The sequence below is a fragment of the Anomaloglossus baeobatrachus genome, chromosome 3 (assembly GCF_048569485.1).
Source record: "Anomaloglossus baeobatrachus isolate aAnoBae1 chromosome 3, aAnoBae1.hap1, whole genome shotgun sequence".
NCBI lineage: Eukaryota > Metazoa > Chordata > Amphibia > Anura > Aromobatidae > Anomaloglossus > Anomaloglossus baeobatrachus.
Window position 1 is genome coordinate 95,737,552 of NC_134355.1, and position 15,493 is coordinate 95,753,044.

Genomic DNA, 15,493 nt, shown 5'->3' on the forward strand with positions numbered 1-15,493 from the left:
TCGCGACGAGGGTGGACCTTCCCCTGTCACCGCTACTCAAAGGCAGCGCGCCGGCCAATCAGAGGCAAGCGGCTCCTGCCTTTGATATCAGCGCGCTGGGAGCGGAAGCATCGCCGGTCGCGATGGTTACCCGATATACAGCGTACACGGGCGAACTACAAGTTCCAGGAAGCCAGCGAGGGAACGGAAGGTAAGGTGAGCATAATATATGTGTGTGTGCGGGCGTGCGTGTTTGTCTGTCTGTGTGTGATTGTGTGTGTTTGTGCAGACTGCAAGAGCGGGTTAGAGCGCGGTGGATGTACGGCACCGGAAGTGTGTGCGGTGAGTATTTTGCTCGTACAGCAAAGCTTTCTTGTAAACAGAGTTACAAATTTACAGAAAGCTTTGCTCGTTCAGCAAAATACTCGCTAACTGGGTTACTCGTTATGCGAGGTTCCACTGTAATCCGGACTCAAAGGTGTTGTCGCACAAACAAAAGTAAAATTTTAAATCTGAAAAACTGAAATATCACATGGTCATAAGTATTCAGACCCTTTGCTCAGACACTCATATTTAAGTCACATGCTGTCCATTTCCTTGAGCCTCCTTGAGATGGTTCTACTCCTTCATTTGGAAAGGCACACACCTGTCTATATAAGACCTCACAGCTCACAGTGCATGTCAGACCAAATAAGGATTATGAGGTATAAGGAACAGACTAAGGAGGTCAGAGACAGAATTGTGGTAAGGCACAGATCTGGCCAACCTTACAAAAGAATTTCTGCAATAATCAAGGTTCCTAAGAGTGTCCTCCATAATCCTTAAATGGAAGAAGTTTGGGACCACCAGAACTCTTCCTAGTCCTGGCTGTCCAACCAAACTGAGCAATCGTGGGAGAAGAGTCTTTGTGGCTGAACTCCAGAGATGCAGCACGGAGATGGGAGAAAGTTCCACAAAGTCAACTATCACTGCAGCCCTCCATCAGTCGGGCCTTAATGGTAGAGTGGCCTGACGGAAGCCTCTCCACAGTGCAAGACAAAGCCTGCATAGAGTTTGCAAAAAAACACAAAGGAGTCCCAGACTATGAGAAATAAGATTCTCTGTTCTGATGAGACGAAGATAGAACTTTTTGTTGATAATTCTAAGCGGTATGTGTGGAGAAAACCAGGCACTGCTCATCACCTGCCCAATGCAATCCCAACAGTGAAACATGGTGGTGGCAGCATCAAGCTATGGGGGTGTTTTTCAGCTGCAGGGACAGGGTGACTGGTTGCAATTGAAGGAAAGCTGAATGCGGCCAAGTACAGAGATATCCTGGAAGAAAGCCTCTTCCAGAGTGCTCTGGACCTCAGACTTGGCCAAAGGTTTAGCTTCCAATAAAATAATGACCCTAAGCACACAGCTAAAATAACAAAGGAGTGGCATCAAAATAACTCTGTGATCATTCTTGATTGGTCCAACCGCTCTGGTCCAACAGCTCTGGTCCTGACCTAAACCCATTTGGGCATCTCTGGAGAGACCTGAAAATGGCTGTACACCAACGTTCGCCACCCAACCTCACGAAACTGGAGAGGATCTGCAAGGAAGAATGGCAGAGGATCCCCAAATCCAGGTGTGAAAAACTTGCTGCATCAAACCCAAGAAGACTCATGGCTTAGTAACTCAAAAGGAGGGTGCTTCTACTCAATACTGAGCAAAGAGTCTGAATACTTATGACCATGTGATATTTCAGTTTTTCTTGTTTAATAAATTTGCAAAAATTTCTACATTTGTTTTTTTTTCTGTCAAGATGGAGTGCAGAGTGTACATTAATGAGACAAAAATTAACTTTTTGAATTTACCAAATGGCTACAATGAAACAAAGTGATACATTTTAAGGGTCTGAATACTTTCCACACCTACTGTATAAGATTTGCTCAGCACAGGAAAAAAAATTTAAACACTTAATTGTGAAATGTATTATTATTCCAAGATCTATTAATTAAAATATACCGTATTTTTCGGACTATAAGATGCACTTTTCTCCCCCAAAATTTTGGGGGAAAGTGGGGTGTGCGTCTTATAGTCCGATGGCTACGGTGCATTGGTGGTGGAGTGGTGAAGGCGAGTGCAGTGGTGGTGAAGCGGGTCATCAGAGGCAGGAGCAGGCTGTAACAGCGCTATCCTGACCACGTGGGCTCGCTCATTTGATATGCACGCCCATCATCCCGGCCATCTCTCAGCCCTGAAGCTGGTGCTGACAGGTGGGAGGGATGGTGGGCAGGGGATGCGCGCATACTAAAGAGCCGGCCCCCGTGATCACCCCAGGCAACTACAGCCTGGAGTGATCATGTGCGGCTGTATTTACTGCCCCTTGCACCATCATCAGTTAGGGGGGCAGTGAATAAGTACGGTATACTCACTGTTCTCCTGCAGCATCGCGGTGTCCTCCTGTCTGCCGGCCAGCTGATCTGTGTAGATAGCGATGTGCACAGCGATGACGTCATACATGACGCCACACAGACATAATAACATATAACGTCATACATGACATTATACATGGCTCCACACAGGTCAGCTGGCACACAGACAGGAAGCGAGCGATGCTGCATGGAGTGAGGAGAGGGGAGTATACAGCGGGAGTCCTCCAGCTGTTACCGCAAATCCGGCCGCGGCTGAAGTGACCGCGAGATCCGCGGTGACTTCAGTCAGATGATGTGCGGTGACAGCTGAAGTCACCGCTGATCCCGGCGGCTCACTTCACTTGCGGCCTGACCCTCAGAGAGAGTGCGGTTGTGGTCTATGACTGCTGTCTGTGATTATCAGATGTAGCAGAGGTGGATGCGTTGTGGGACATCGTGTGGATTACATCGGACCTGGGTGTTTTAAGGGTTAATAAAGTGGTGAAAGAGGGTGTTTGTCATTTATTTCAAATAAAGGATTTTTGTGTGTTTGTGTTTATTTACTTTCACTTACAGCTTAGTGGTGAGGGGGTGTCTCAGACGCCTGCCATCACTAAGTTAGGACTTAATGGCAGCTATGGGCTGCTGCCATTAACTCTTTATTACCCCGACTGCCACCGCATCAGGGCAATCGGGATGAGCTGGGAAAAGTCCCAGGACTGTCGCATCTAATGGATGCGGCAATTCTGGGCGGCTGCTGGCTGATATTTTTAGGCTTGGGGGGCTCCCAATAACGTGAGTCTCCCCAGCCTGAGAATACCAGCCCCAAGCTGTGAGACTTTATCTTGGCTGGTAATCAAAATTGGGGGAACTGCACAGCGTTTTTTTTAAATTACCCCCATACAGTGTCAGCAGCAGATCCTCGCTCCATAAAATACGGTACTTTGTTTGTGAGACAACCCCTTTAAGAGTCGAGGAGTTAATTGACAGTTGTGTCTGTAAGCTCACTTTATAATGAAGACTTTCAGTTACTGATAGGACCGTCCACTAGACTCTGAAGCCCGGAGAGAGCAGTAATTTAAATGATTTAATTACAAGTTACACTGATTTTTTCCCATAAACCTACAATCTCTTCAGCTGCATCTGTTGCACGTCTTGCTGCCCATAAATCGGACTGCATGTTTTAAAGTCACTATTAGTTTAATCTCAAAAGGGAAAAGAAAATGTAAGAAACTGCAATCTGATAACCAAATTCTAATGTACAATATAATTACACTGCTCTACAGGCAAATTGGATCAGAGACTAAAACGGTTGAACTAATTTTGTGATGCTGGAAACGAATATGATTCTTAAATTTGCTGATTGCCTCTAATTTTCAAGATCCATAGTAGGTGTGAGGCGTATAGAAAAATTGGAGTCTTTATTATTTCATCATCCTTATTGCATGATTAGGAATTTTAAATTCCATTAGAGAGACAAGAAGAAAAACCAGTATGGAGGATCCACACCAGGTTAGCAGCAGCTCATAAATACATGATAGAATGGAGGAACTTGAGCAAATTGCTGAATAAATACTCAAAATTTATTTAAAGACATATCATTAAAGTGCACAGTGCAATACATAATGACACATAGATTTTAGCATGTGGTAGTATGAGAGGAAGATGGGGGACAAGATAATGCAGAGGAAAAATGCTCATAACAGACGCTCATATGTGGCCTGACACTGAGGGTAAATTAGGTACACCAGGTAGAAATCAAGAAAATCCCAGAGCAATATGTGTATGCCTATTAGCAGGGGAAAGCCCTGTGGGAATATAAGCCATGTGGCATGCTAAAAGATTAAATATAAACATCTGGTGTTAGTAAAGGTGTCTAGCACGAGCGTATCAGAAATGCCCATTATACCAAAGCATTTAACCAAGTCCGGTGGCGGGAGGCCCGATGCACGTTTCGCGGCACTTTAGCGAATTGCTGGCCGCTTCATCATGGGGGAAGCGTAGAGGGTTATTGCATGATTAGTAGCTAGTCTATTAAATCATCTATTTAGTCTATTGAGCCTCCAGTAGTCTATCATCTAAGAGTGACCAATCAAAAAACGCCAATTCAGCTCTGATGACGTAATCTTATTACAGTTGCATCAGTGATTGCATGGAAAGATGAAATCTATGCCTTTTGCAATCCCAATGATCTGGAGAAAGCCAACTGATCACAATAACAATTGCTATTTGTATATGGTGCACCCAATTAGGAAAGGAGTTTCAAAGAAGAAGTGGACTTTACAGTAGCCAAATATTCCATCTGCAATACGCTCAGTGCCATATACAGAAGAACTACCGGTTCCAAAACCACCAGAAACATTTTCATTCGAGTCAAGTGAGAAAGAAGAGGGCACTTGGTGCCATTAAGCATTTTCCTCTCACAACCCAGACTTTCTGTCGGCAACCTCAACTGAACCACATATATCACAAAGTGAACTGAAAGATCTTGAGAGAGATTTGGATCTGTCCAAGAGTAAAGACTGATTTACACACAACGACATCGCTAACGAGATGTTGTCGGGGTCACGGAATTCGTGACGCACATCCGGCCTCGTTAGCGACGTCGTTGCGTGTGAAACGCACGAACGACCGTTAACGATCAAAATTACTTACCTAATCGTTGACGCGTCGTTCCTTTCCCGATAATCATTGCTGTTGCAGGAAGCAGGTTGTTCCTCGTTCCTGCGACAGCGCACATCGCTACATGTGATACCGCTGGAACGAGGAACATCACCTTACCTGCGGCCGCACACAATGAAAAAGGAAGGAGGTGGGCGGGATGTTCGGCCCGCTCATCTCCGCTTCTATTGGGCGGCCGCTTATTGACGCTGCACAAACCGCACCCTTAGAAAGGAGGCGGTTCGCCGGCAACAGCGACGTCGCTAGGCAGGTAAGTATGTGTGAAGGGGACTAATGATATTGTGCGCCACGGCAGCAATTTGCCCGTGACGCAAAAACGACGGGGGGGGGCGGGTGCGATCGGCAGAGACATCGCTAGAGATGTCGCTGTGTTTAAAGTGGCCTTAAGGCTGAGCTCTTAACTTCCAGGCTACTGCAGTGGAGTCTACTATCAGGTGATCTTCGAATTTCTTTGTTCCTGCAACCGTAATACAGATCTTATCCAATACTTCTTCATGAAGGGATTTTCTTGTGGCATGCAACAACATCAACAGTTTAATGGAAGCTATGAAGATAAGTTATAATCCAGAGCAATGGAAGCTCTTCATCAAATCATCTAAAACAAGGCTAAAAGTCGTATTGTTGCATAATGGCAATGCGCTACCTTCAATTCCATTTTTTTATGTAGTACACATGAACAAAACCTTGGCCATGTCACAACATGAAACAGTTGTTGAAGTATCTGAACCATGCCCAACATTTGTGGCCCGCTGTGGTGACCTAAAAGTGGTTGCCCTCTTACTTGCTCTCCAAAGTGAATACACAAAGTTCTGCTGCTTTCTGTGTGAGTGTGATAGTCGTGCAATATCACTACAATAAAAGAGACTGGCTTCTCTGACATTCACTTCAGCCAGGGAGTAAAATGTCCTGCATCCAGCACTTAAGATTTTGTTACCACCATTACATATCAATATGGACCTAATGAAGAGCTTTTAGAGGCAATGGATAAAAATGCACAAGCATTCAAGTATCTCATTGATAAATTTACAAGGTTCAGTGAAGCAAAGACAAAGAAAGGAGTCTCTATTGTACCTCAGATTCGTAAACTTCTTCAAAATGAGTTTCTCTATTTGTTGCAGGGCAAGGAAAATGCCGCATGTGTAGCTTTCTCATTAATGGCAACTATTTTTTTGGGAAACTCAAGAGCAGATAACTATGACAATTTGGTGGAAAACATCCTCAAAACAAATAAGGATCTTGGCTGGAACTTGTCCTTAAAGATTCATTTCTTACACTCGCATCTAGACCTTTTTTCACCAGACTGTGTATCAGCGAGCAACGAGCTTAGTGAGTAATTTCACCAAAGATATTGTGGTTATGGCGTAAACATATCAAGGATATTGGAATCCATCAATGTTCACAGATTACTGTTGGACAATTGTAAGAGATGATTTGATGCAGGAGCACAAGGGACAAGCAAAAACGACTTTGTAGTATAATTTCTGTAAGTATTTAGAATTTGCAATAGTGTTTACAGTAATTCAAATAACTAAAAACATGTCTAAAGTTGCCTCTAAATAAATAACAGAAAATTGGCATAACAAAATTCTGCATCTTTATATTTGCAAAAATAATAATGTTTCAAAATACTGAAATTTTCATGCATTAATTATATGTAGCTGTAAAATGAAAACTCTCTGACATAGAAACAAAAGCCAGCTAAAAAGTTGTTGTCAGATGTGAATTCGAAAAATCAAAATCATTAAGAAATGGCTCATTTCATAAATGAACCTGACAACTTTTGAAAATATGTAGAACAGTGTTATTTGAAAAGTATTTTAGGATATTGTTCAGCTTACCTGTATTTTTGTTTGAGGTCAGCGAGGAAGCAGAGGTTACAGTGGAGCAGAAATCTTCTTCCAATGGTTTAAGTGAAGGCTCTTGAAGGCAGATATTCTGGGATAAATTATATGTGCAGGAGAGATCCACAACACTGCTACCATCAGAGGTCTGGCTGGGCTCTCTGTTTGACAAATTAATTCCACTCTCCATCCTGCGGTACAGGTAAACGTTGCCTGGAAAACACAAAGCTTAATTATGGTATGTGCCCTCTTGCGTTTTTTTTTTAATTATTTATTTATTTATTTTTTTTTTTTTAAAGAGATTGTCTGGTCTTCTGCTAAAAATGTGCAGTCAATCTATGTGACTGCAGACTTCTGAATCCTTCTAGACAGTACACCACATGGTGCAGATGCACCAGTGCTAAACACAATTTACCATAGACAATTAAATTCCTAAACTAAAAAACTATTTAATACATAACTTTTGTTATACTAAATTAACTTGTCAATAGGGGACACAGATTGTTTAAAAACAAAGAATGAAACCAGTGTTCAGCTTACAGCCATGGACTGGGAATTGGTGGTTGCACTTTCTGCCCTGGGACACGGGACGGTGTTTCCTTTAGTGTCTGATCACTGTGTGTGATTTTGGCCAGCTTGTAAAGGATGCTTGAGTTTAATGGTGGCGTGCCCCTTTAAACTCCAGCTTCATGTCAATTTACACACTTGTGACCTGCCCTTTACAGTTATGTTACAGATCCTCACATTGACAGACACCGGTCTTACCTACTTCAGATGTGGCCTTCAACTTCACACTCAGGAATTAGCTGACAGACCTCATTGGTGTTTCCTACTCTTTGCTTCTGGTGGAAGATGCATTCTTATCACCAGGTTTTTGCCACATAATCTGAGAGCACTATAATGTAGGAGAAGAGTTCCTGATTCCAGTGATGTGTCACTTACTGAGCTGCTTATTGTAGTTTTGATAAAATCACGGATTAATCAGCAGTAGATCATCATTAGAGGACTACTTGTCGTGCTGCCAGGTAGTCCAGCATATTCATGAGCTCTGTATAACTGCTAGATCTTCAGCAGAGAAAACATTGATTTTATCAAAATGACTGCAAACAGCTCAGTAAGTGACACATCACTGCAATCAGGGTCTCTATCTTATACTGCTCTCAGATGGGGAGTAAAAACCTGGTGAGAGATCCTATTTAAAAGTCAGGACTTTATAGTACCTTCTGCAGTGGAAATTTTTGCCTCTCTAAGATTGTGATCTCTCGTGCAGGTGGGCTCATCTCTTTAGCGGGCTTTACACGCAACGACATCGCTAACGAGATGTTGTTGGGGTCACGGAATTCGTGATGCACATCCGGCCTCATTAGCGACGTCGTTGCGTGTGAAACGCAGGAACGACCATTAATGATCAAAATTACTTACCTAATCGTTGATCGTTGACGCGTTGTTCCTTTCCCAATTATCGTTGCTGTTGCAGGACGCAGGTTGTTCCTCGTTCCTGCGGCAGCACACATCGCTATGTGTGACACCGCAGGAACATCACCGTACCTGCGTTCGCCTGCAATGAGGAAGGAAGAAGGTGGGCGGGATGTTCGGCCCGCTCATCTCCGCCCCTGCGCTTCTATTGGGCGGCCGCTTAGTGACGCCACTGTGACGCTGAATGAACCTCCCCCTTAAAAAGGAGGCGGTTCGCTGGCCACTGCGATGTCGCTAGGCAGGTAAGTACATGTGGCAGGGAAAAACGAAATTGTGCGCCACGGACAGCGATTTGCCCTTGACGCACAACCGACGGGGGCGGGTGCTTTCACCAGCAACATCGCTAGAGATGTCGCTGTGTGTTAAGTGGCCTTTTCACTTGGGACAAACAGCACAGAATGAAGATCTAAGCCATAGGATGACTATTAAACCATATGGTGATGCGCAATTAATACTACACACCCCTCACTTGCTAGCCAACTATAGCGCAGGCATCACATGCTGCAACACAACCTGCAGCAAATACAAGTGAATTGTGTAACGTTGTGACCCACAGGGTACTGCAACAAGCAAATTGCAAACTATTGGATTTGGTTTAACTTTTTACGACTTGCTTGTCACAGTTACATCAACCTGGGGGCTGGCACACGATCTTACACTGTGTGCAGAATTATTAGGCAAATGAGTATTTTGATCACATGATACTCTTTATACATGTTGTCCTACTCCAAGCTGTATAGGCTTGAGAGCCAACTACCAATTAAGTAAATCAGGTGATGTGCATCTCTGTAATGAGGAAGAGTGTGGTGTAATGACATCAACACCCTATATAAGGTGTGCTTAATTATTAGGCAACTTCCTTTCCTTTGGCAAAATGGATCAGAAGAGATTTGACGGGCTCTGAAAAGTCCAAAATTGTGAGATGTCTTCCAGAGGGATTCAGCAGTCTTGAAATTGCCAAGCGTTTGACGCGTGATCACCGAACAATCAAGCGTTTTATGGCAAATAGCCAACAGGGTCGCAAGAAGTGTGTTGGGCAAAAAAGGCACAAAATAACTGCCTATGAATTGAGGAAAATCAAGCGTGAAGATGCCATTTGCCACCAGGTCGGCCATATTTCAGAGCTGCAACGTTACTGGAGTATCAAAAAGCACAAGGTGTGCCATACTCAGGGACATGGCCAAGGTAAGGAAGGCTGAAAAACGACCACCTTTAAACAAGAAACATAAGATAAAACGTCAAGACGGGGCCAAGAAATATCTTAAGACTGATTTTTCAAAGGTTTTATGGACAGATGAAATGAGAGTGACTCTTGATGGGCCAGATGGATGGGCCAGAGGCTGGATCAGTAAAGGACAGAGAGCTCCACTCCGACTCAGACGCCAGCAAGGTGGAGGTGGGGTACTAGTATGGGCTGGGATCATCAAAGATGAACTTGTGGGACCTTTTCGAGTTGATGATGAAGTGAAGCTCAACTCCCAGACCTACTGCCAGTTTCTGGAAGACAACTTCTTCAAGCAGTGGTACAGGAAGAAGTCGGTATTGTTCAAGAAAAACATGATTTTCATGCAGGATAATGCTCCATCACATGCATCCAACTACTCCACAGCGTGACTGGCCAGGAAAAGGTCTAAAAGATAAAAAAAATAATGACATGGCCCCCAACCTGATCTGAACCCCATAGAGAACCTGTGGTCCCTCATAAAATGTGAGATCTACAGGGAGGGAAAACAGTACACCTCTCAGAGCACTGTTTGGAGGCTGTGGTGGCTGCTGCATGCAATGTTGATCGTAAACAGATCAAGCAACTGACAGAATCTATGGATGGTAGACTGCTGAGTGTCATCATAAAGAAAGGTGGCTATATTGGTCACTAATTTTTTGGGTTTTGTTTTTGCATGTCAGAAATGTTTATTTCTAAATTTTGTGCAGTTATATTGGTTTACCTGGTGAAAATAAACAAGTGAGATGGGAATATATTTTGTTTTTATTAAGTTGCCTAATAATTCTGCACAATAATAGTTACCTGCACAAACAGATATCCTCCTAAGATAGCCAAATCTAACAAAAACCCACTACAACTTCCAAAAATATTAAGCTTTGATATTTATGAGTCTTTTGGGTTGATTGAGAACATAAATGTTGATCAATAATAAAAAAAATTCTTTAAAATACAACTTGCCTAATAATTCTGCACACGGGTGTATATTCAGTTGTATTGCATTGTGATGTAGCGACACCTAGTAATGTTTGGCCATGGCCAAAGTCGCTGTGTGGCTCCAGCCTTATGTGAACAAACTAATGCTGTAACAGGAGTGGATGTATCTAAACAACAAGATTTGCCATGGGCACTCCAAGGAATTGTGCACCACTATGGGCCTACCAGCTAGAGTAACTTTAGAAGAACTAAGTAATTCAGAAAAGCGGAAATTATGGTTTTATTGTATTAACCTTCCAAAACATGCTGCATGTGTTTAATGTTTTGGTCATCAACTTTGACCTTTATAAGATATGTGGATTGTGCAGCGAGAATCATGGGTGGATATAACCGACCACGCTGGAGGAGTAAAGCAGCGTGCCTGCTTATAGGAGTACTTACTCGCCTATACGACTGACTGCTCATTTCAAAAGTTAGGCTAGCCTCCTTCTCAGTCCATGCATTAGCTATAACCGATGTAGGCTACACTGGTACCTAAATTAGCAGTCAGATCAAAGCATCTTTGAAATTAAAAGCATATCAGCGAGTTGCACTTTGAATCTACATGTTTGTTGCTGTTGGAGTTCTTTATAGGCCGGTTTCAGACGTCCGTGTTTAAATCAGGTACCAGTCACACGCAAGGTTATGGTTACACGTGTGTCATACGTGTGTCACACGTGTTTCCATGCGTGTGACAGGTACCGGAGAAAACACGGGTCTGTGATATAAAAAGATCTTCCATATTTACCTGCTGTCTCCGGCTCTGCTGCCTCCCGCTCCTGACCGCCGCTCATTATATTCATCGATTATTCACCGCACTCAGGACCTTGAAGCCGGAGCAGCGCGGGGATAGCGCCGGGCACAGCAAGCATCACCGAGGACAACATCGTGGGGACAGGTGAGTATTCTGCAAGCAGAGTGACATCCAGGAGGTCATTGGAGTTCCCAATGAACTCTGATGACATCCTGATGACCCCCGCACTACAGCTTCACTGGTTCATCAGAGTTCATTGGGAACTGTGATGAGTCCCCGCGATGTTCCGGCTTCCAGGTTCTCACCACACACACACACACACACACACACACACACACACACACACACACATAACGTACATGCATGTGTACATTGAAAACACACACTCACACACTCACACACTCACACACTCACACACTCACACACTCACACACTCACACACTCACACACTCACACACTCACACACTCACACACTCACACACTCACACACTCACACACTCTGCTGTATATTCACCCAGCGATGCAGTCCCCGGCGTTGCTCCGGCTTCCAGCTCCACAGGGTACTGAATATTCAGTGAGTATAATGAGCGGCGATATGGAGTAGGAGGCAGCAGAGACGGAGACAGCACTGCTGGATACGGGTAAACATAGAAAATCTTTTTATCAAAAAGACCCGTGTTTTCTCCAGGACGTGTCACACTGATGTCACACGGATCACATCAGTGTGCGATCCATGTGACACCCGTGCTGCCAGAGAAAAAACGGACATGCCTGCGTGAGTGCGTGCGGGGTCATGAGATGTCACACGGGCCGCGTGAAAACACGGCTGTGTGAGTAACAGCAAATAACATGGGTACGTGTGGCATCCGTTTTAAAAACAGATGTCACACGCACCTAAAACACGGACGACTGAAACCAACCATAGGCTATGTGCGCACTTACCGGATTTTTCGCGGATTTTGCCGCGGATTTGCTGCATGTTTCGCTGCAGAAAATGTTCATAACATCTCTGCAGTGAATCACCAGCAAATCCTATGGAGAAAAAAAATCCTGTGCGCACTGGGCGGAATTTGACAGCTGCATGTTTTGCTGCGGGAATCCCGCAGCAAAAACAAGTGCATGTCACTTCTTTTCCGCACATCGCTGCGGGATTTCACTCCATTGACTCAATGTTAATCATGAAATCCCGCAGGGAATAACGCAGGCAGCAAATTCTGTGCGGTTCACTGCGTTTTCCTGCGTTATTCCCTGCGGTATTTTGCGGTTTACCTCCGGTAATGTGCATCACTTGCTTGCGGTTTTGCAGGGAAGTGATGTCATTACAGGAACAGGAAGTCGTGCAGAGTAAACACACACAGATCACACACACAGAACACATCACAGACACATAGAACACACATAGAAATAAAACGGAAATATAGAAAAAAAAGAACGTGGGCTCCGCTGCATATTTACCATCCAGCCGAGGTAAGCACACAGCGGCGGCTCGGTATTCTCAGGCTGGGGAGGGAGAGGGGCAGGGGTAATGTCCCCCGCCTCACTCCCCCTCCGGCAGCCGAGAATATCAGCCGCAGCTGCCCCGGCACTGTCGCATCCATTATGCGGCACTGCCGGCGTGTCCTCGGCTCTTCTTGCCACCGTGTAGCAGTGGTGACGAGGTAATACAAGGGGTTAATGGTGATGGGGGACCACCGCCATTAACCCCAGGCTTGATCATGGCAGCGTCTATGTGACAGCTGACATGATCAACCCGTAAGTAAAGTGAAAAAAACACAGACACCGAAAAATCCTTTATTTTAAATAAAACCAACAAGCCTCGTTCACCATTTTATTAACCCCTCCCGCACCAAAGCTCCGGCGTAATCCACCGCTCCGACATCCACAGCTCCGGCTCCGACGTCCTGCACTGCTTCCATCCAGCCGCGACTGTCACAGACAGGCTGAATGCAGCAGAGGTAATTACCGGTCATTTCCCACGGCCGGTAATGTGAACTCACTGCCGACCGTGGGAAATGCAGCGATCTGTCATCTATCTATCTATCCCTCTGTCTGTCTATCTATCTATCCCTCTGTCTGTCTATCTATCTATCTATCTATCCCTCTATCTATTCTTCTGTCTATCTACTATCAGAATTAAATGTATTTTTTTTTTTTTTTCCTTCAATGTGCTTTATTGCATTGAATGCAATAAAGCACATCCCAACCCGCACGCGGCAAAACCGCGGCAATACCGCGAACAATACCGCGGTAAAGCCGCGGCAAACCGCATGCGGTTTTCGGGTGCGGTTTCCCGCGGTTTTTTACCGCGGGTGCGGTAATCTTTGAGAGGATGCGGAATTTTCTCAAGAAAATTCCATTTCCCAGTGCGCACAGAGCCATAGTCTGATTACAAATTCATCACATCAGATAGTAATTTTAGCAACTGGACAGCTTATTATAACCAATAGTCACCATAATTTTCTGAATAGCAGGACTTGCCACCAAACATTAGAATGAAGGGGTTTGGAGCACTTACGTCTAGAGATAAGTGGTCTTTGGAGGTTCAGTTCGCTGAGCACATTCGAACCTTAGGCCCTGTGCGCACTAGAAAATGGAGTTTTCTTAAGAAAATTCTGCACCCTCTGAAAGATTACCGCACCTGCGGCAAAAAAAACGCAGCAAGCCACACCGAAAACCGCATGTGGTTTTACCGTGGTTTTGGTGCGGTATTGATGCGAAAGTAACCTGCACATTCTTTTTGCTGCAGAAATTCTGCAGCAAAACCTGTAGGGGGAAAACAAAAAAATAAAAATAAAATCGCAGTGTGCATACAAGGCCTTAGATAAGGTTCAGTTTGTGACCCTGACTTGAGTCGAACTTCAATGGGAGTCAGTAATTGGGAAGTTTGTGTCTCTGTCCACATGCAGACAGCCACATTCGATCAGATCATGCTGATTTTAACCCTAGTGCAAGCCGTTCAAACACTAAGTGGCTCGAACAGGGCTGAACATCAATCATACCCAAGCATAACGATGCTTAGGCGGGCTTCACATCAGCGGTATTCTGCCGCAATGCTGGGTCAGGCACAAATGCATTTCCTATGAACTCGCGGCAAGTTCGGGTCACATGCAGTTGCATGCGTCATACACAACCGCATGTGACCGGAACTTGCTGCGAGTCCATAGGAAATGCATTGAAGTGACACGCATTTGTGCCAGATCCGGCATTGTGGCAGAATACCGCTGATGTGAAGCCCGCCTTACTTAGGTGGTTCGCACTGGCAATTTACTTAAACTTCGAACTTTGTTTTTTTTGGAAGTCTGTTCCTGGACCCGAACCTTGAATCTCATCATCATCTACAAAAACCATCCGACTGCTGTCCTTGCCAACAACGGTTTTGCCACCAAGTATTAAGTCTTGGTTGCCAGAGGGATCAAATACTTATTTCTCTCTGCAAAATGCAAATAATTTTATATAATTTATACAATCTATTTTTCCGGATTTCATTTTGGATATTATATCTCTCACCGTTAAAATTAACCTACGCTTAAAATTATAAACTGCTCATGTCTTTGTCATTGGGCAAACTTACAAAATCAGCAAGGGATCAAAGTAATAATTCCTGTACTGTGTGTATATTATATATGTGTGTATATTATATTATTTTATATATATATCAATCATCTATCTTGGAGTACATTTACAGTTCATGATTATGGTGACCATAATTTCTTGATAATCAGGCAGTGCAACGCATCTCCAGAAGAAGCTGGGCGAAACACCAGTAAAGGTGGAGGGACACTGAATTAGATCCATGAAGGTAGTAACAGCTCCATATAACAAGGTATTATTTCTGTTGGTTATTTCTATTAATCAGGGGTGTGTGTGTGTATATATATATATATATATATATATATATATATATATATATATATATATATATATATATATATATATATATATATATATATATATATATATATATATATATATATATATATATATATATATATATATAGTATGCTGCACTAATATTGAGTTAATGGTTTTCTGCATAGAAATTAAAGAGGGTGGTGTTTTCTTGAAAAGATTCTCTGTGCTTGCCAAAACCTTATTGTACTGTATATATTGCATTATTGACTACACAGGTTCTTTTTTTGTCCCCATCTGTGAGGTATCTTATTCTTTTAATATTTTACTGTAA